This window comes from Papilio machaon, chromosome 27 (assembly GCF_912999745.1).
Source record: "Papilio machaon chromosome 27, ilPapMach1.1, whole genome shotgun sequence".
Taxonomy (NCBI): domain Eukaryota; kingdom Metazoa; phylum Arthropoda; class Insecta; order Lepidoptera; family Papilionidae; genus Papilio; species Papilio machaon.
Genome location: NC_060012.1, coordinates 1,962,585 through 1,984,281, shown reverse-complemented (window position 1 = coordinate 1,984,281; position 21,697 = coordinate 1,962,585). Strand labels below are relative to the sequence as shown.

The 21,697-nt window shown below is 33.4% G+C and overlaps 1 protein-coding gene across 1 annotated transcript in view; it reads right to left on the bottom strand.

Moving 5' to 3' along the window:
* Window positions 1-10,952, bottom strand: part of LOC106718356 (sex peptide receptor) — a 77,705-nt gene extending 66,753 nt beyond the window's left edge. The window contains exon 1 of the mRNA XM_045684740.1: window positions 10,875-10,952. The gene's annotated coding sequence lies outside the window, so the exon portion shown is untranslated. The remainder of the gene's footprint in view (window positions 1-10,874) is intronic.
* Between the last annotated feature and the right edge of the window lie 10,745 nt (window positions 10,953-21,697).

Below are 21,697 nucleotides of genomic sequence, written 5' to 3'. Positions count from 1 at the left end.
GGCGTGCCTCATCTGTAATCGTGGTATTGCAACGGGCGAGTGAAAGATTCATCAGACTCTACCGCTGTTCAACAATATTCAGAGTAGTAAAACATTTTGCAAATGTGTTTAGATTATATCAAAATGTTCAGTGGGTGGAAAGCATATATCAAGCTTGCCGTGTTCTGTTTTAATTTGTTTGTAACACGTTAAAATATCGCATCAATCACTGTTTGTGAATTTAAATGTTTTTCTCGGAATTGTATTTAAACTCGAGCTATTAATCTTAACTAAGGTAGACAGACACCTTTTATCAGAGTCGTAAAAAAACGTTCCATCATTATTTTCTTATAAAATATTATTATCTATTTTTAAAATAATTTAAAAATATTTACATACACATTTTAACTAAATAAAGGTATTACAATATTTCTAGTTTCTCAATATTCGAACTCCCTGCTCGCTACATTACAGAAAACTTGTGCACCTTTTCATTTCTTCCCGTCATAACCGACGCCGGGAATTTCGTAGTCTCCCTGGGGTCAACCTGAACCACTTTAGGAGTCACTGCACTAATGATATTAGCCATTCAAATATTACAAAATATAGTACATAACAGATAAAATATATTATGCATTCATAGCTCCATCGCGACAAAATCTTCAATATCTTTAACGAATACCGAACAAAGGTTGAAATGAAAGGAGTTTTGCGCATTTCAAAACTTATAACGTTTCTTCTCAGCTGAGGCAAGTTACATTTTGAATAAGTACTGCAAACTTCTCTCTAACCTTACTTTAAACTTTATTTCCGTACAAGTTTACACACAACTTACTTTTCTGGTAGAAATTTACTTTCAAAATACGTTAAAGTACTGCCAGCAATCATGATTACGTTTTCGTAAGAAAATAAGTTATTTTGGTGAGTATGTTGAACTTCGTAATTTTATTTGTGTTTGTATATAATTATACACATTTGTGTTTTTAAATGTAATTTATTTACCGTTTCAATTCTATTAATAACTGTAGTTTCTATTAGAGCTAAATATATTTTTAAAACATGAAATAAATTCCAAACTTTTTAACATTTTTTAGTTCGAATCGAAATTCAAAAATTCTTAAGAATATTTGAGTTTAGAAATACATTTCATAATGCACCTAAACTTACGTAAAGAGAGCTTAATTAAATTTGGAAAACTTTTTAGTATATGATGCGGCCTACAGCCTGCACCTGTATAAATGTCATATTGCATGCACAACAATGACTATAAAATTTTCTTAGTATACATTGAAGAATAACGATACAGAAAAACTATTCTAATAAAATTTCAACGCGCAATGTAAAGCGTTTATAATAAAACAACGTGGAAATAGTTACTTATTATGATCAAGCAAATATCGAATGTAAAAATATTACGAAATTAAGTACAAAATAACAACACAACTGAGGCAATTTTTTACGACGTCATTTACGACTTCTTCAGCGCAGAATTTGAAAAAAAGCGTAAAATATTCCCTGTATATCGTAAAATAGATATCGAGAGTTAAAAAAAATACCGTTAAGGTTTTTTTATTATTAGTTCATAGTAGTAAAGAAATTTACATAAATATGATAATAAATAAATCATGCTGAATTGTGACCAAATAAAATTGGAACTTCTTAGAAAAAATGTCAAGGTTCAATTAACAGTTAGCAAGGCTATAAAAGTGATTGAATATTTTTAAATTTAGGCAGAGTATTAATGAAGGAAGGAAACGTTACATTTGATATAAAAATTTAAATGTATTCAAGATAATAATGTAATTCTGATTTTGTATTTATAACTTTAAGATAGTCTTGTATTAATTAAAAACGTAAAGCAATTATTGTAAAAGAAACATTAAAAATACTTTACAATAAAAATACGAAAGGTAATTAGACTCAAATGTTACTAATATTATAAATGTGAATATTTAGATGGATGGATGTTTGTTTGAAGGTAACTCCAGAACGTCGCATCTTGATGAAATTTGACACAAATGTAGAACATAGTCTGGAAGAGTACAGAGAAAGTTTGAAAGTAGCGCCAGTTACCGAGAAATTGCGGAGCAGAAGTTTAGCGTGGTTTGGACATATTATGCGGAGGGATGATAATCATATAAACAAAAAAGTAATGAGATTGAATGTAGGCTATAAAGGTAGAGGAAGACCAAAGAAAGTATGGATGGATTGTGTGAAAGAGGATATGCGTAAGAAGGGGGTAAATTCAGATATGACGGCTAAGAGAGATGTATGGAGGAGTAGTACATACTGTGCCGACACTCCATAGGGATAAGGGCAGGTTGATGATAATGATGATGAGTCTGGAAGAGTACATAGGCTACTTATTTAAGACGGAGTCGCGGGGTATAGCTAGTTAAGAATAAATCAAAAATAAGCAAGATTTAAAATTACAAACAACATTATAGAAACTATTTCATATGAAAACAGTATTGCATATCATTCTTCTATTTATTTGCATGAAATGAAACTAAAAGCAAAATACAAAAGAATCACAATTTCATTTCAAAAGACATTCTGAATAGAATATGTAAGAATACTTTGATTCATCGCTACTGCATTTTGTATGTCCCTTGAAATGGAAAAGACAGTCAAAGACGATTCAGCTTGTATTTTCTTTGTCTATTCAACATTATTTTTTTTTATAAAAAGACGCAAACGATCAAGCAGCCACCTGAATTCACTAAAATAGTGATGTGACCGCTACCTATCCATTCACATTTGCAGATGTGTTACCATTAACGGCAGGAGAAGGGCACACAAACACACACAAAGAGGACATTTTCACTCCTCCACTTAATCTACCTTCCCTTCCCATTCTTTTTACGAACAGGTTGATGAGGGAAGAGGATTAAAATTTAGCCTCCATTACATACAGTCCTCAGACGAAACGTAGAATTACTTCAACTTCACGTATTAGTACACCACGCGTAAAAATTTGTTTTCATTTCACTTCTTTTATAAAGATATACACCAATTATCTTACTGTTACTAATGTTTGGATGGATATTTATTAGAAGGTATCGAAGAAGGGCTAAACGGATCTCGATGAGATTTGGTACAGATGTTGGAAATTATCTGCAAGCACACATAGGCTACTTACTAAGTTTTTTTAATTCCGCGCGGACGTGGCAAACGCTATTATAAATAAATAAACTCTTACCCCCGTAACCTTGAGGCGTCGATACATAATTCCAATGAAAGAATTTAATTCCCTTCCCATTTAGATCACAAGATCTATAATTAAATATGTTACTTTCAGTAGTTATTATGTTGAACCAAAATAAAATAATTTTTCTCTTTATTACCTATACTTTGTTCTTAGAGTTTAGTTTGCGGCCTGTATTTTTACTACAGTACAATTTTCTCTTATTACTTCATAATTAGTTTGAAACTGCAAGGACAAATTACGGACTAGTTCGTAGTCCGAGCGCACAACACGAGATTATCTTTCACAACAAATTAACACTTTTTCTAGTTTGTACATGGATAATTTTGTTATGTAATTTTTTTCTTTTTCAATTGTATGAATACATTAATCTTGTAATTTAAAAAGTATTTGAAAATTACCCAATATCTATTAGTATTAAAAATCAAAGAAAACAAAAGAAAAAAAGAGAATACAATCAATTTTAAATCGGATAAATTACGATTTAGACTTTTAGAGATTACTAGCTGTCGCCCGTGACTCCGACCGCGAGCAGTTAAAAAAAAAATGAAAAATAGATGTTGGCCGATTCTCAGACCTACTGAATATGCTCACAAAATTTCATGAGAATCGGTCAAGCCGTTTCGGAGGAGTACGGGAACGAAAACTGTGACACGAGAATTTTATATATAAGATTATCTCTGGTTTGTCCAAGATAATGACAAGGATGACTGTATGATTTATACAGAACTTTTAACCTCAGAAACCAACGGTACATCAATGAGACGGAAACTAATCTAAATATGACCAAATACACAACTGACAGGTGACACATACGAGATATAAACAACGCAATAGCACGGTTAAATCATTCAAAAGTATAAAAGCCTGCTCATGAAATGTATGAAATAAAAATTTAAAACTACACAAATGAGACTCCTAAGCACTGGTGACCTACAAGCTTGACCTGTTTGCGTTTCAAAGGGTTTGCATGTGACTTGAGAAAACAACTTACCTATGCGACATGCAAGGTTTAAACGTTGTTGTAGATTACGATCATCTAATATAACCTACTTTCTTAAATGTACAGTTAAATAAATACGTACAAAAATGTTTAAACGTTAAACGACTTTTTTCATACATTATTGGATTGTCATGAGAACTCAAGATGTACCTAACAGATATAACAGATATTAGGAGATACTATATAACAGATATTACTAGGAGTACCTCTAATTTCAACTACTAAAGAGTAAATTAGGCCTTTTGAATACAAGTCAAATTAATCTTCAAAACCCAGTGATTCTAGTTGGTAAGCGATGACGTACATGTTCGTACACACACAAGTGTTGCCGAAATTTTGTCGCAATAGACGAGAGATCTATCGTAAATCTATACAGATACAAATTGAGCTGATTTGCTTTACACATGTGAATTTTGAGCTGATCTGCAGGTCATCAATTTTAGTTGTTTTACCCATGGCTAGTCTGTACTTACCAAATAAACGACTGGACGACGCGACGACCGAATAAACGACTTATGTACAGAACGCGCGCTACGCGATACTCGCGACGCAAGTATACAATGTAAGTTTCGATGATTTACGTTTCCTTGTGAACGTAGGGTCTTTAATGAAACATTTAAAAAAAAGCTTGGTTCTCACTTAGTTTCAAATATAGTATATTAAACTGCATAAGAACTATTCAGAGGTACGTACGTAAGTTTTCGACCTATAGACTGATAAAGTTATCTGACCCGGTGGGCATAACTTAAACTAAATTTTAATAGCTCATCAGCGCCGTGTCAATGTCTAAAAAGTGTCATAAGTTTTTTGTCCTTATAGCTGTCTTATCATGTTAATTCTTTTACTTTTTGGAACGAAGTTCCTTATCGCGCGTTGTGAAAGGGGGCTAGACGGAAAAAAATCTTACGAATAGTTGTCACGACACTTTTTGCTATAGTAAGCTGTGCGGCGTCGCATGTTTCTCTGTCTGTCTCTCTCTCTTTCTCTTATAGAAAGCAAGCCAGATATTTTCATTTCTATTTCGCATTGAACAGTGTGGTGTTGCGACTTAAAAAAAATAAAAAAAAAATTATTACAATTCCTTCACTAATTAATTGAAAGGAACTTCGTTCCATCCGGGTGTCAATTGACACCTCTCAAGTTTTTTTAATATTAAATAAGCTAGTGCTTCTCCACAAACACACTTGATGGTAAGTAGCTATATGATCGAAGGATAGTACGCACTAACTTAGTAAATACTTATTCACCTTACTATTATAGACACCCACGTTATAACTGGCCGGAAAATAATTGTTTTTTTGTGTCTATGTAGGTTTTACAAATTTTCTGACAGATCTAAGCGCCCTCTTACCGGCGACTTAATGACATATTATAGAAATGGGTAGGAAAAAACATCCTTGACTGTAAATTTAAAAGTTATTGCCTATGAATTTACAAGAATTCAAGTATTAATTTAAAAGTTAAATCTTTCCTATTAATAGAATTAAAATCAATTAAGCATTTTTTCTGTACGCATCTGTTTCAAAGTTCGTTACAAGTACTTGAAAAATTATATGAAAATATTCCATTCTATGTCCAAGTTTATTTTTACAACCAGAAGTGATCTCTCTTTCATAATAAAATGTATTTGTATAACTTTGGTGACCTGAAATCTTGACCTCCTTGTGTTTGTTCAAAGAGTATGATGTAACGCGAAATAAAAAAACAAACGTCTATTTATGTAAGACGCAAAAATGTTTTCAAAATTATATTTTAATGAAGAAAAATCTGTTGAAAAATCTGAGCATTTCGGTTTTTACAATATTTTTGTTGGTTTGGTCTACGAGTAAAAGTTGCTTAAAAAATACCAACAAAAATAAATATTATCGTTAGCGCAGTTGTTAAGCGCATGACCGTACTGTACCGGAGTCTATATGTCCTGGTTCTATTCCCGCCATGTACGATTTGTTTTTTTTTATTTTCGAGTATCATATATATGTATTTAACAGACGTTTTTAATAAAAAACAACGTGATGCAATCGGCACAAAGAAATTCAAAGATAAAAGTTCAAGTCAAACCGCACTTTAACATTGGTTCTGACGACCGAACAATAATATACAACAAAAGCAATTTATAAAAATAGATCTTTCAATTTTGTGTAGAGTCACGAAGTTAATCTGACAATATCAGCAAATACCAACTGTTGACTTACTGCAAATTAATTTTACTCTGTTGACATTTAAAAAAAAAAAAATATTTTTGGTGAGCGAGTCCTTAATTTTTATTATATACCAGCTTTTACCCACGACTTCGTCCGCGCGGAATAAAAAATAGAAAACGGGGTAAAAATTATCCTATGTCCGTTTCCTGGTTCTAAGCTACCTCCCCATCAATTTTCAGCTAAATCAGTTCGACCGATCTTGAGTTATAAATAGTGTAACTAACACGACTTTCTTATATATATATATATATATATATATATATATATATATATATATATATATATATATATATATACTTCTACATTTTACTATAGTAAAAGTAACATTATAAGAAATAAGTTTCTTTTGTCGCGTAATAAATGCAAAGTGTCTCGACAGTTTCAATAAAATCCTACTTCTGTTCCATTTATTGCTCAGATACGTTACGTAAAGGGAAATTGGTAGATTTTATTCCACTCTAGTCTTCCCATGGGACAGAAATAGGGCCAAGTGATAGTCAGGAAACTATCAGATAAAAAAATATGTTTTTTTATGTAATTATGTGCTTTTGTAGAAAAAGGCATTCAACAAAATATGTGATGGAATGAAAAAAAAAATACGTTATTATTAATATAATGTTCGTAAGAAACGGGATTCTTACCACGATTAGGCTGTTTGAGCTCCCGATATTTCGGCACAGTTGCATGCGCCATGTTCACGGGTTGACTGGTGTTGTGCGGTAGTGTAAAAAATGTTAAAGATAGCCGTATCGGTCTACCTTCTTCCTGATTCGGCGACCACTACCACTGTCCGCGTTCTCACTGCACATTAAGTCCGCACTCGATGTTAGTTTTGTTTGTCGACAAACTACAGTCACTGTGTCCACATTTGTGCGCGTACTCGAAGTCGGTTGCTGTCCAGTCTTGTTGTAATACTGAATCACTGGATTCCAGGCACTCGACAATTTAAACCCATCTTCGCGATTGAAGTTTTTGCATTTAGCAATTTCAATCGCTTCTCTTACCTTACCTTTCTAAGAATCCCGTTTCTTACGAACATTATATTAGTAAAAACCACGAAAGTTTGAAGTTATATACGTTATTATTACTTCTTTTCTGACTTAATATTTTATACTAGCAGCCTTAAAAATAAGTTTCAAGCTTCTAACTGTAAAAATTACGATAATTCCATATAAACTTTCACCTCCACTCACTTCAACCCCTTACAATCCCCTTTTCGCGTTAAAATATAGCCTACGTCTATCCTCAGGCTTTAAACTAAATATTGGTAAGGGTTACAGCAAAACATATCAAACAATACATTCACCAAAACCGAACATATTGCCAAACAAAATTTCATCCCCTATTGTTATTTAGCACCCTTGGGGGTAAAATTTTTACAAAAATTTAATTTTATATTTATCTATATCAAATAAGCAGCCTTAAAAATAAGTTTCAAGCTTCTACCTGTAAAAATGACGATAATTTCATACAAACTTTCACCCCCACTTTCAATCCCTTACAACCCTTTTTTCGTGTTAAAATGTAGCCTATGTCATTCCTAAGGCTCTAGACTATCTGTGTACAAAATTTCATTTAAATCGGTTCTGTAGTTTTGGAGTGAAAGCGAGACAGACAGACAGACAGAGTTACTTTCGCATTTATAATATTAGTAAGGATTAGTAAGGATTAAATCAATTTTTTTGTACCCAAGATTACGATAAGTTTCTAAAATTGTTATAAAACTAAAAACTAACGTATTTATGCCATTGCATTTGATATACAATATGTTAAATGACAATGCGAACATAGTTCGAAACATAAAATCGTGAACACTAGTTTTTGTAAATGTTTTGTCAATGTGAACACAGTCACAACTGGAACGTTCGTGAGTTACAACTATACGAAGTCAGTCGTATTTTATAACCATCATAATTTCAAATGAGAGATTTGCCCCACTTATTATATTAGGGCTGGAAAAATTCTCCCTCCAGCGTCGAACATAATTATTTTATTACTTGCCTGGAGATTTTTACATTAAGTTACAAGAAATGTTAGAAAATATAAACCTAATAGGCTTTATTAAGGTGCAACACGCACGGTAACATAATAAATCCTAGTTACTTAGGTAATATTAATGAAAAAAAAAAATCGCTCACGACTTCTGTATGGAGCATGAATTTTCAAAAAACCTTGTATTGTTGAGAAAAGTGCTTAGATCAATTTTCAAGAGTCTCTGCTCTAGGAAAAATATCTCGCTATGAAAACTTTCACCCACTTTAGAACTTTAGGTAGGAACAAAATGAACTATAAGTATACGAAATAATTAAACGGCGCCCTTAGAGCTTAAAGCACTCTTTATGTCATGACAAGTGTTCGAACATTGCATTATGACTACAACTAAAAATTCATCGAAATGGGTAGGAAATAAACGTCCTCGACTGTGTTATCATCGTTTATTTCGTATAAGGCAGTTGGTGTGGCGCTAGCTTAATGAAATTTGCCGTTAGTTTAGACGCGGCCAGACGGATGAGGCACTAGTAATTACTTAGGTTTATTTATTCATACCAACGCCTCCAAAATATTTTTTTTTAAATACTCTAGAATTATAGTGCATTAAATTGTGACAAATTGTGCGAGAATCCGTGACTCAGGGGTTAAGCACTTGACCTATAACTGCAGGTCCTAGGTTCGAATCCCGCCATGTACTAATGTGTTTTTCGATGTTTGGTTTACATATGTACATTTATCCGACGTTTTTACGGTGAAGAAAATCATAGTGATGCAACCTGGCACATATCTAAGAAGAAATTCAAAGATATATGTGAAGTCAACCATCCCGCACTTGGCCAGCGTGGTTGACTAAGGCCTATCCATCCCTAACTTAGGGTAGGTTCTGAGCCCTGAGAGTGGGGACATGTACTGAGCTGATGATGATCATGACAATGTGTAAAATTAGTGTAAAACGAAATATATATATATATATATATATATTTTCAATGCTAAAAATTTATAAACTGTAGGTTTTCTTTGAAAATTCTCAGAGTACAAAGACGAAAATTTCATCACGATTTTTAATAATGGAGTGAAGGACAGACATAAAAACTTTGATTTTTATTTATATAGAAGGACAATCTATATAATTAATAATTATATAACACTCTACATAATAACAGATACGTTTTCTTTACCTAACTTTATATGTTGTGTAATAATTTATTTTGGGGCGGGCATGGCGTCGCGGAGTTTTGGGTCATTTATTTCTTATCGCGTGTAATCAAGCGCGCCCTTGTTTCGCACAAGGGTGCCATTTTACTGCCTTTGATACGTTTGATATCTGTCTATGGACTTGTTGCTCGATTATCGAAAAAGAAAACTAAGAAATACGACTCTATTTCTATGATAATAGCCAGAAGTATAATAGTGATACTTACTGTGGGTTTTTGAAACCAAAATTCTCGTTTAATTGTTACTATTATCTTTATTTTGTCAAAGATAATGACAGCTATGACGATATTTTCATACAGACATTTGGTCTCAGAAACCAACTGCTAATCGGTCACTCGTCTTATACCTGGTTGGTAGTATGACGAGACGGTAGACAGAGAACTAACTAGAAATTACACTGTGCCGGAATTAGTTTAGAGCGTTTGGGCGACGGCCCAGGGCTCTGGACGGAAAGGTGCGCTGCAGATCTCCGAATTACACAGTCTCACAATACCCTGTTACCTTGCTACCTTGCTTGTTTTGGGGTGATATGGTAAGAAAAGGTTGCGGCGAAAATCTCTACCTACGACACTGGACAGAATAAAGTATTTGAGGACATAATTTCGTAATCCAAAATTATGGCTGATATAAGTTTCTTTACGCCGCCAATTAAACAAGACAAGATCAAGGCATTCTTGTAATATCTGTCGTTAGTAAGAGATATTTATTGTTTTTTAAGAAAGCCCCTTAGTGTAACTCACCTCTATGCATGGAAAGGCTTTAAGCCGTGCTATTTTGTGCCTATTTGATTTTCGCCATATTAGCGCTGAAGTTTGCGGTTGGTAACGGTGGTGCGAATTTGAATTAATAATAGATACAAAATAAACTGTTAATAACATTAACAGGTTCGTTTAAGTAGAAATAAAGAGCTGTCATTTCCAAGCAAAAACCCATCTATGCAAAGATATCAGTGCTTAGTGTAGATTTCACATACTAAACCTATAACTAAGGAAGACTAAGACTCTGAGCAATGCAGAGTTTCTCCGTAATTTAGTAGTAATTTTGATAATAATCGGTTCCTTTTTATTAAAAAATAATGTATAATAAAGTATTAAATTATTAAAACTATATTAGTTTATAATAATGTACTCTAAATATATGTAATATATAATGTCTAAGGGTCAAAATAATCAATGTTTTTACACCTGAAATACGTCGCTTTATAAGAAACGTGTCCTTCATACATACATACATAACTTCATACATTCACGTCTAATATTATTAAAAATATACGTACCTTTATTATCCTTCAAATTTTCATCGTGACTAAGTAAAACTTTCAATTATAATGTCACATGTTTTTTCACTATTACATTAAAATGTTGTAGTTATTTGAATAGTATTGTATATAAATGTTTAAAATAAATTTCGACGATTTTAAAACAAAATTAACGCGCAATTAAAATTCCAAAATATTATTTTTATACCACGCAAGAATAAATCCACTATAAACCACAGCAAAAACAGAATGTCCTACCCCTTTCAAATAAATTAACAACAAATAAAATTAACAAAAAAGTTTAATATGTTGATCTACCAATTAATAAATACTGTTGTGTATATTAGAATAGTAGATTATTAATATTAACTGGTGTTCGTAATGAAAATTAATGCCCGAAATCTTCCGTAACTCCAGACGTCCGCTCACAACGAAAGCGCGCACCTAACTGAGCTCCGGGGGTGATATTATAAAATACAGAGATGAGATCCGGCGAAATATAGTGTCAGAGGTTCTCCACGATATAATACGATTTTCCTTATCCTGGCACAACAGCCTTCTGTAGGTAGGGTAAAGTAAATGTACTCGAAGAAGTGAATTTGTTGCGGGAAATTTTAATTGCAACATATTGTACTCGACTTTTCAACTTCGTAGAATTGTTTTAAACATTTGTCTACCCCTCTACCCTTTTTAACTCTTTCACTACACAACTTCCCTCTTTTACTATTACTATTGGAAAAGTGACCCCTTTTCCAAAATAAACTGTTACCTCAGACCACCATGGCCAAATAACCTACTTTAAAATTCTTTTTTTTTCATTCTGACTTAGATCAATAGAAGAAGACAGAGTGAGAATTAGCAATGCTTTAAGTTAGATATCCACCACTTTGGGAATCCCTGTTCTAATTCATCCTCTTCCAATCTTCCAACATTCAACAGCCCTACTTTTTAATCTTCCAATATCTCGACCTTCTTTACCTTCCAAATGCTTCCAATTTTACAATCATACAAAAAAACGAATGTTGATCTTGGACTGTAGACTTTAGTGCTCTACTCTACATATTTATTAGACGTGAGTTTTTCTGAAAACTATATTTATATTTTTCTTAAGAAAAATGTAATATACAGAAACTGCATATACTTCCTGCAATTTCACATTATGGAAATGAAATGTTTGTGCAAAGGAGTGCATATAAATATTTATAACTTTTCTTGGTAGAGTTTTTGTAATAACAAAATCTTATTTGTGAAGTTATTAAGTTCGTAGTTTTAAAGTTAAATTTTATTTTACTTTTGAAATTATTTTAAAAGAAAAACTATATTGTATAGATACAATCAGATATCTTTAGAAAATCTTAATTTTGAAACTCACAATTGTGAAATTTTGTATGGATGGATTAATGTTTGATACACAGATGAGATTGCAGTATGGAACAGCGTATCTCCTTTTATCACAGAAATATGAACGGTTCCTGTGCCATAAATATTAAATATTATACTCGATAAGTCTGCAAAGAAATCTAATATATAAAATTCTCGTGTCGCGGCGTTTGTGGTTAAACTCCTCCGAAACGGCTTGACCGATTCTCATGAAATTTTGTGTGCATATTGGGTAGGTCTGAGAATTGGCCAACATCTAATTTTCATACCGCTATTAAGTTTTTTTTTTAACTGCGCGCGGACGGAGTCGCGGGCGACAGCTAGTTTATATATATAAGTATAAATTTCTTTGAATTTATATGAGTAAATTTGTTTGCAAACTTATCGAGTTAAAAATAGTTGAAATTATAATAGCAGTGAAAGATCCCGAAACAAAAATATTTGTTTTGTGCACCAGTAGGCCTGATCGACCAGTGAATTACCACGACCACACAGAAGACAAGTGTCAAATGGAAGCAATTCCGCGTTTCGTTTGATGAGTTCGCGTGCCGGTGGTCTAACACATCTCATATTTTTCTTATAAGGAAATGATGGGATGGGGAAGTGGATTTTGTGGAGGAGTGGACTCATAGGAAGGGGAAATGTTCTCGACCTCTGGTTCCCCTCCACCGTTGATTAAAGGTAGGCAACGGATTTGCAGTTGCAGATAGCCATGAATAGTGGCCGCTTGCTCGTTTGCCACTCCAATATAAAAAAAAAAATCCGCACGGACAAAGTCGTGGGTAACAAGTTAGTGTTATTTCAGTTCAAGGCATCGAAAATCGAGTCCACGTATTTCAGTCGAGATTTATATATCGATTTTCATTTTCGTCTGTGTCGTTTCAGAACCTATTTTGTTACTAATTTTGTGCATTCCAATTTCGGTGTCGATGTTTCGTTGTATTAGTGTTCGCTTTTATCCAATTATCTTTGAAACAGGACGGATGGATTGAAATATACACGTAGAAGAGGCACGTTTAACTGAAAGATACATGGGTTTTTGCAACGGTGAGTGATAGGATGACCTGAATAATATTATCCGACTTACTTACTGTGGGTTTCTGAGAGCATGAGTCCATTTAAAACATAATCTTGTCTTTGTTTTTTCTTTAGAAATTCGTATCTCGGTATCGTCATCCCTGTCATTACCTTTATAATGATGAATCGTCATCGGCTGGTCGATACCACATGGTCTCAGAAACCCACAGTTAATAAGGTAATGGTTGTTGTGTCATTTCTATTTTGACAAGTGAAGAGTCGTTCGATTTATTTTCATCTTCTAAGACAGTCGGTTGGGTTTATTGGTTTTTAATTAACGTTGTTACTTCAGTATGGAACAGCCGCGTGTCAGACAGTAAAGGGTGAAGCTGAAGCATAATTGATAAAGCTAGTAGTAAAGTCACTGCTAGCTCTACAGTATAAGCTATTTATTAGAGCTAGTACTGATTGACATTAATAATAGTAGTTATACATAAATCTGTAGGTTTGTATGTCAACAAATATCGGTATCCGGCACGTACTATTCGACCTTGTTATCGATGACTGTGTTCAATAAATCCACGGCAAATATAAACGAAATGCAAATTACTATTCATTTGTATTATTAATCATTTGGAAATGTTGAATTTTAGGTCAATTATTTAATAATACTATGGTTATACAGTGGTGTCAGAAATGCATTAAAGGTCTTCTAAAATCTATACCTCGTCAAAGTTAAATATTAAAGCATAGAATATAGAAAGTTATAAATGATCTGTCTAATTGTTAGCTGAGAAAATCGCCGTTTTTATAAGGAATGGATGGGAAGGGGATGTGGATTTGACAGATGAGGGGACTCACAGAAAAAGGATATATCCTCTTCTTATGCGTCCCCTCCTCTATAGATTAAAGGTAGGCAACGCATCTGCAATTGCGGATGTCTGCGGGCAGTGGTCGCTTCGCTATTTCGGCGAATCCAATAAGTCGCTTGCTCTTTTGCCACCTTATAATATTAAAAAAACCTACTACTTTTTTCGATCTCTATTTCAAGTAAAAATGAAATGTATAAAAGTTGAAAATTAAAAAAAATATTTAATTAAATAATACTTTAGTTGTGAAAGTGAAAATTCACAGTCGCCATTTTGCATTTAAAAAACGAAGGCAAATAACTTTTTAATTATATCCATCTTTGCTTTAACAAAGATAACAATTTTAATTATGTACTAAAGACATTTCTTTTAAAGTTCTCAGCGAAAATTTGATATTATTTTTTTTCATAAGTAGAGATAAACGAATCTGTTCAAATTAATTTTAATTTATCAAGTTATAAAAAGTATCTCACTTAAGTTAATTAAGCACTGTATTTTTTCTGTCGTATTTCTTCCGTTGTAAAAAGATATTACATTGTTTTTTCACCTGTCACGCGGTAATTTTCTTTGCGTCGTTTATTTTGCCTATTAAAGATGAAAGATTTTACTGTCTATTTTGCATTGAATAAGAGCCGAAACTGCTGAACCAATTTGAAAACATTTTTGAAGAGATTTTGGGCAGCTACTTTATCCAAGGGTTACAAAGGCTATATTTATAACTTGATTTTTTTTAATTCCGCTCGGATGAAATCGCGGGTAACTTCTAGTTTTTATATATGTCTCAAAATATTATAAGAATTCAGTAAAAATTCCAATAAACATCGGTCACGTCTGTCTAGTAGATTGAAAATCAAACCACAAAAAGGACCGAATTTTACTCACGAAAGATTCTTATGCCAAGCTAAATTTTAATTCATTTCAGAATTATATAAAATTGTTCTTTTATTCAACGTTAACATTCAATCCTAAGAAAATATTAATCTTTCCTTTCCAATTAAATTTATGGCAAAATTTTTATTAAATGAAATAGCAGTTAAAAAAAATCTAAACGTAAAAAGCATGTCTTTTAATGTACAAATTTTTGGTAAAATATATTACGGGACTGCTGTCCTTATCCAATGTTAAGGAATAGATAGAGATGTAAATAATAATCCACTCGGGACAGATCACAATGGTCGTATTCTTTATCAGTTCGTTATTGAAGAAGTTTTCGGACGAACCTTTTAACAGGCTGTTTCATATTGTGATTTTTTTGCCTCGTTAAAAAAAAATGTAATTTTCCTGACATTAGGAGGAAAAATACGAATTTATTGACCCCAATCGTCAAAATTGGATCAGTCATATAAGCTACAGGGCCAAAAAGGTCCCTACTTACATAATGTCGCGTAAAATTTACAATATTACGCGACTGACCCTCACGAGTCGCGTAATAATGTAAATTTTATAATAAAAAATAGTCAATCATTAAATTTATTTTAACCATGCGTAGACCGGACCGCACTTAACCCTTTTAAATTATACCTAAGTATTACCTTTCCGTGAAATCTGACAACGGTTTGCTACCCTTATTTAGCGAGTACATTTTCCACAAACCTTAATTCAATGTACCGACGATAGATCTTTAGTGTCCCTTTTAATTTATCATGCTAGGTAAATGTGTTTTACCCAATGTGCGCACCTGGTTCCATTAAAATAGACCTAAAAAAAACGTGATAAAAACTCCCGAAAATATAAGAGACAATGGAATCTCCGATTTTAAAAATATTGTTGATGTTTCAAGTTTGAAATAATTTTCAAATTGGTGTTTTGAAATCTTACACTAACCTCTACAAGATACTTTATGGTGTCGAAAGTGCTAATCAATGTAAATCAAAATAATGTTAATAGCATGCATAATATGTGTAGTTTTATGTCTCTTATGGAAATATGGTTAGTTTCAGCAGTCAAAATACTTTTAAAAACCAAAAAACGTATCTGTTTTTTTTTGTATATGTAGACATTAACACGTTAGCTGCGAGGCCATTTTGGCGGAACTTTCAGCCAGTGCGTTTGAGGTCTGTTCGTGGCAAAGTTGAACTTTTTTCCAGTGCTATTGAGGCCTCTCCTACCTCACAAAATTATGTTTTCGAAAAACATTTTTAAAAAATCCAAATTAGACGATATTTGCTTGAAACTTCACTATTATGAACTTAAATATGTGCATAATATGAATCTAGCTTCGCCTGGAGTTAGGACGTTTCGTTAATGAATAAAGTAAAATTAAAAATTTGTCATCGGTTCTGCCTCAAATCGCACTGAAAGGAAGGTCAATTAATGCATCGACTAGTGATGGGATTAAAAGAGAGTCGTAGTTACGATAAATGTTTATTGAGTATTAATCACTGAAAATGTTTTTCATTAAAACATGGTAAACAAAAAGATTTGTCACATTGGACACAAAAAGTCACAATTTTTTTAGTTTTCTTAGCAGCTTGCGTGCCATTCAATGTCAATCTTAATTTTTCGTAGCAACCTACGCAGTGCTTTCTTTGACCACCTCTTTGGAACAAATTATCAGCACATCTGCCGATAGGAAATCTTGAAATAAAATATATATTTTAGATCTCTTGTGTGTGTGTGTGCGTGCGTGTGTGTGTGCGTGCGTGTGTGTGTGTGTGTGTTTGTGCGTGCGCGTGTGTCTGCGTGTGTGTTTGTGTGTGTGTGTGCGTGGCTTTGTCTGTGCGTGTACTTATCCGTTCATCGATTTTAGGCATATATGGTACAAATTATGCCCTAGCGCGTAGTTATTTTACTATACCTGAAAGGAAAGGAAATTTCCTTTTTTTTTTTTAATTTGAGTTTTGTTGTTTATTTTGGATTTCGTAAGTGTTTTTGCGTTTACTTCTTCTTTTTTTTACTCACAAGTGTGTTGAAAAACATCGTATGAGGGAGCATGATGATTGTTGGTCGCTCGGTTTTCTTGTAGAGGTCGCCTTTGAACAATGCCACCTCGCACGCAATAATCAACTTTGCTACCTAGTAGCATAACATACTAATATATGTCTTGTTTGCGTTTACGTTACCGCGTAGTACATATGTGAGAGTGTGGGTCTGTGTGTATGTATGTATGTACCTAGTCTTACTAATTTCAGTATAGCAGTCGTGGCCACCGAAGAAACAACTCGAACTTTCCAAAAGAAGATAAGACTTCCTACTATTAAGGAATCTGGAATTGTAAACCAGAAATATAAATATAACATTAAAATATATGAGTAATAGGTACATCAAGTTCCATGCTGCAGCATTAGCAAAACAATCCACACTTAAAAAAGGGCAAAATTGCAAAGGGGATTTTTGTTATTGAAATATTGGATTTTAGTCATGGTGTGACGAGAGCAAGCTTTTGCTCTCGTCTCAGCGAATAATCAGCAAAAACATTCAACGTTCTCTGTACAAAAACGATGATCAGCACACAATGGTAAAAATTGCCACTATGGACTAAACTTCGAATGGAACTGTGACTTGCTTAAAATAACAGTGAAGAATAATCCACAACTGAGCTCACATTTTAAGGCAACACCCATGTGCAAAACAAAATAATGATGATAATTGAGTATTGTTAGTGGTGAATGTGCGTGCGTGCGAATATTATATTAAGTATAAGACGTATTAATCGTGCTATTTAAGTAGAATTAGTTAATAGTAGCTTGGCTATTAGTGTTGTGTTTCTGGCTCGTAAATACATTCTGTGTCCGATTTATGCACTTTTGGTTCATCATAGACATAGGCCACCCCCTTAAAATTCAAAGTTGCAGTAATTTAGGTTTTGTATGGTATAAGTAAAATTTTTACCGAGGTCAATATAGTTTCTCATAACTCCAATAAACATTTTCAAATAAGTCAGATGAGTACTTCATCTGACTTATTTGGTATTATTGGTTTAAAACGTTAAGGATTTTAAAATAAAGTTCTACGCTCAATCTTTAATAAATCCTGCCAAAGCGTCCTCGAAACTCGAAACGTTATCGAAACTTTTCACAACACTAAGCTAGGATGCGCGGCGCCCGCGCCGCCCGCGCTTCGTGCAGTGCGGCCATGAGGCCTACAAATTTTGAGATAGATTTGACCTCAATCCGCACTAGGCGTATTTAATTTCTTTTCAGTGCGTTTGGGGCCTGTAGGACCTCATTTTTATCTAATTACGCCATTGGGCTAGATATCGCAAGAGAAACATTTCTATATATTTGACTCTGTCGTACTCATAGAAATACTGATCTAGTAGCCTCCCGCACAGAGCGAAACAACCCGATTTTGACTGCCGCACCAGCGAGAAGTCACGCTTTGGGCCTGTTCTGCCTCAATCCGCAGTTAACGTGTTAACGGGTGGGATTAATGGGATGAGATATTTTTTTAATCGAAATTAATTTTATAATTAACAAAAAAAACTTGAGAGGTGTGTTGGGACACCCGGATGGAACGAAGTTCCTTTCGATTAATTAGTGAAGGAACCAATGTTTATTCTATGAATAAAAAACTTAAGTCTTCACAAGAAGTACATTTTATTTCTATGAATTTTCGTTATATATTGTCACGTCGTTGCCATGGTGAAGAAGCGCTTATTCTTCTATAGCAAAGTGTCGTGACAACTTTTCGTAAGAATTTTTTCCGTCTAGCCCCCTTTCACAACGCGCAATAAGGAACTTCGTTCCAAAAAAACAAATGTCGCAAACCTTCTATGATTTATTTTTAAAAATTTGTCACTTTCAGAAACGTTCATTAACACAGACCCTACGTGTAAATTTATCATATTAAGTCTATGCTATGGACCACATAGCGACATTTCAGTGCAGTAGAAACAATCTTAGTTCCTACTTAAACGTGCCTGTTGATGTGACTGACAGATCATTCTATCTCTATTATTAGTTTGAATTTTCACCACCGCCACCAACCGAGACAGTCAGCGCCAAAATGGCGGAACTCAAATAGAAACAAAATACAACGACTTATAACCTGTCCATGTCGATTCGTCCTATGTATAAGGGCCAAAGTAACAAATTGATGATTTTTACTTTTTTATGTTAAAAGCTACTTCTTAGTTTAATTAACAACATGCATTAAACAAAATACACATTTACAGAAGTCAAGGTTATTTTTTGGAAACTTCGAGAGCATCTCGAAATCGCTGCGACTTGGGGTTTTTCAAGAAGCGATTGTAACCCCATGTCAAAGGCCAGCAACGCATCTGCGGTTCCTCTGGTATTGCAGATGACCATGGTCGACGATGAACACCTTGGTATTCCCGCTGCTCGTTTGTCCCCTTATGTTATAAAAAAAACTCCTGAATAGTTGTCAATTTGCACAATGGCCATTATTCATAGGAGCCATCGATGTTTAGAGGCTATTGGGTAAGAAAGCTTTACTTTGGCAGGATAATTAAAAGGAAAAAACTTTTGTAGTTTCTGTCTATCCTTTAACATTGAAAGAGGTAGTATATCATTGTCATTCAGTGGTAGGCGTGAGTCCTATTTAAGTAGGACAAAATTACTTCGCCGAAGTGACGTAAAGGCGGTCGAAAACCGAACCCTTGTCAAATAAAAATTTATAAGGACCGAATCTTGTAAGAAACAAGTTCACGTTTACTACGAAACCGTTTCTAGGATACAATTTTATTTCTTTTGATAGTTAAAAAAATAAGATAACAATATGCTTTTGTATTGATATTTCGGCAATGAATTTCCAAAGTTATGTAAAACTGTGAAACTATTCCTAATATAAAATTTATATCACTCTATCTTAACTTCAGCAAAATATATGTAATTAGTTATTCCTTGCGACTCCTTCCACGCGATAAATCCTATCTGTTCTTCCAGACTATGTTCTGCATCTATGTTAGAAATCAGAAGCCGTTTTATAGATACCTTCTAACAAACAAACATACATCTATCGATCCATCCATCCGTTCATCCATATACCCAAACATTAGTTGGTGCTGGAGGCCTAATTTTAGTCCTCTTCCCCTTCACAATATTTTCTTATTAGGAAATGATGAAAAGGGGAAGTGGATTTGGAGGAAGAGGGGTCGCATAGGATGGGGAATGTCCTCTTTCTGTGCGTCCCCTTCTCCGTTGATTAAACGGAGGCAACGCATCTGCATTTGCGGATGTCTATGGGCAACGATCGCCTCGTTATTTCGGCGAATTCAGGTGACCGTTTGCTCGTTTGCCACCTTTCCATATATAAAAAAAATACTATTTATAATATTAGTAAGATGGCCGCCATGTATGTAATTTGACGTTAGTGTGTTCTTTATCGTTATAATTGTTCTAATGTTTTTGTCATAATTTCCTTCAGAAATATTATAAACAAAGCGTATATGTAGAGACTTGTTTCGTAACACTATACAGGTAGTAAAACTTCAACGTAACACAAATTTACTGTTTCCTACATTTTGTTTACCGTGTATTCGGCTCTATATTTCTTGATATAATACCAGGGCCGGAATACTAGCATTTTTGTGTTATATTTTATACAATAATGTAAACAAAATGGCCGTAGGGAAAACGAATAAAATATAGCCACTTTCAGCTTTTTATGGTAAAATAACTTTTATAAATAAGACTGTACATTACGAAGATTTTGAGAAAAACTACTACTTGTATATTCACGCACATAATCCACAGTCACGGGCAGAGATAACGGATTTCTGTATGGCTAACTAAGCATTCGGCTTTTATAATAAAAATGAAATTTATATTCATCTGAACTGAATTAAAACAATAATATAGTTTATTAAATACCATATTTAAGACACTCGGATTTTTTATAACCTCATATTTTTTTCGAAATTTCCGACAAAAAAATTAAGCAAGACAAGAGACACGAGATAGTTAAGTAATATTGTTACATAAATATAAAAGAAATTTCTTCAAGTTTTTATACCGAGTCAAAACTCGAATAATAAAACAAGGCAACATCTGCTTTTGATATTTATGCAACAGTAATAAAAACAACTTTTCTTGATAACCACAATGAAAACAAAACTGACACAATCTGGTTTACGAAGGTTATAAAAATATAAAATGATGTGTTTGTTTTTGTTACTTCAATAAAGTAAAAACTTTTTTGAAGGAATTGTTAAAATCCTTTTATAAAAAACATACTATCAAGTAATTAAAAAAACATAACTGACAAAAGTAGAATATTATACCTCAAGCGTCCAAATCGTTTAAGTCATTTATCTTAGGTTTCTGAGACCAAAATCGTAGAATCGACCAATAATATATTTTAAAGGAGTGAAATATTTCATTATCTCTGTCAAAGATAATGATTTAGGTGACGATAAGTTTTATACAGATTTTTTGGTTTCAGAAACCCACGGTTAGTCGGACAGTCATACTGAAAATTAGACTGCAAGCATAACCAATCTGGATACATCTATACTAATTAATATTAGTTTATAATTAAAGAGGAAAGATATGTTTGTTTTTTCTTTCAGTGAAGGTGTAATAAAGTTACACTATCCTCGGGTGACATAAGCTATATTTATTACAAGTTTTATAATTCCCTGCAGACGAAGTCGCAGGCAACTGCTAGCAA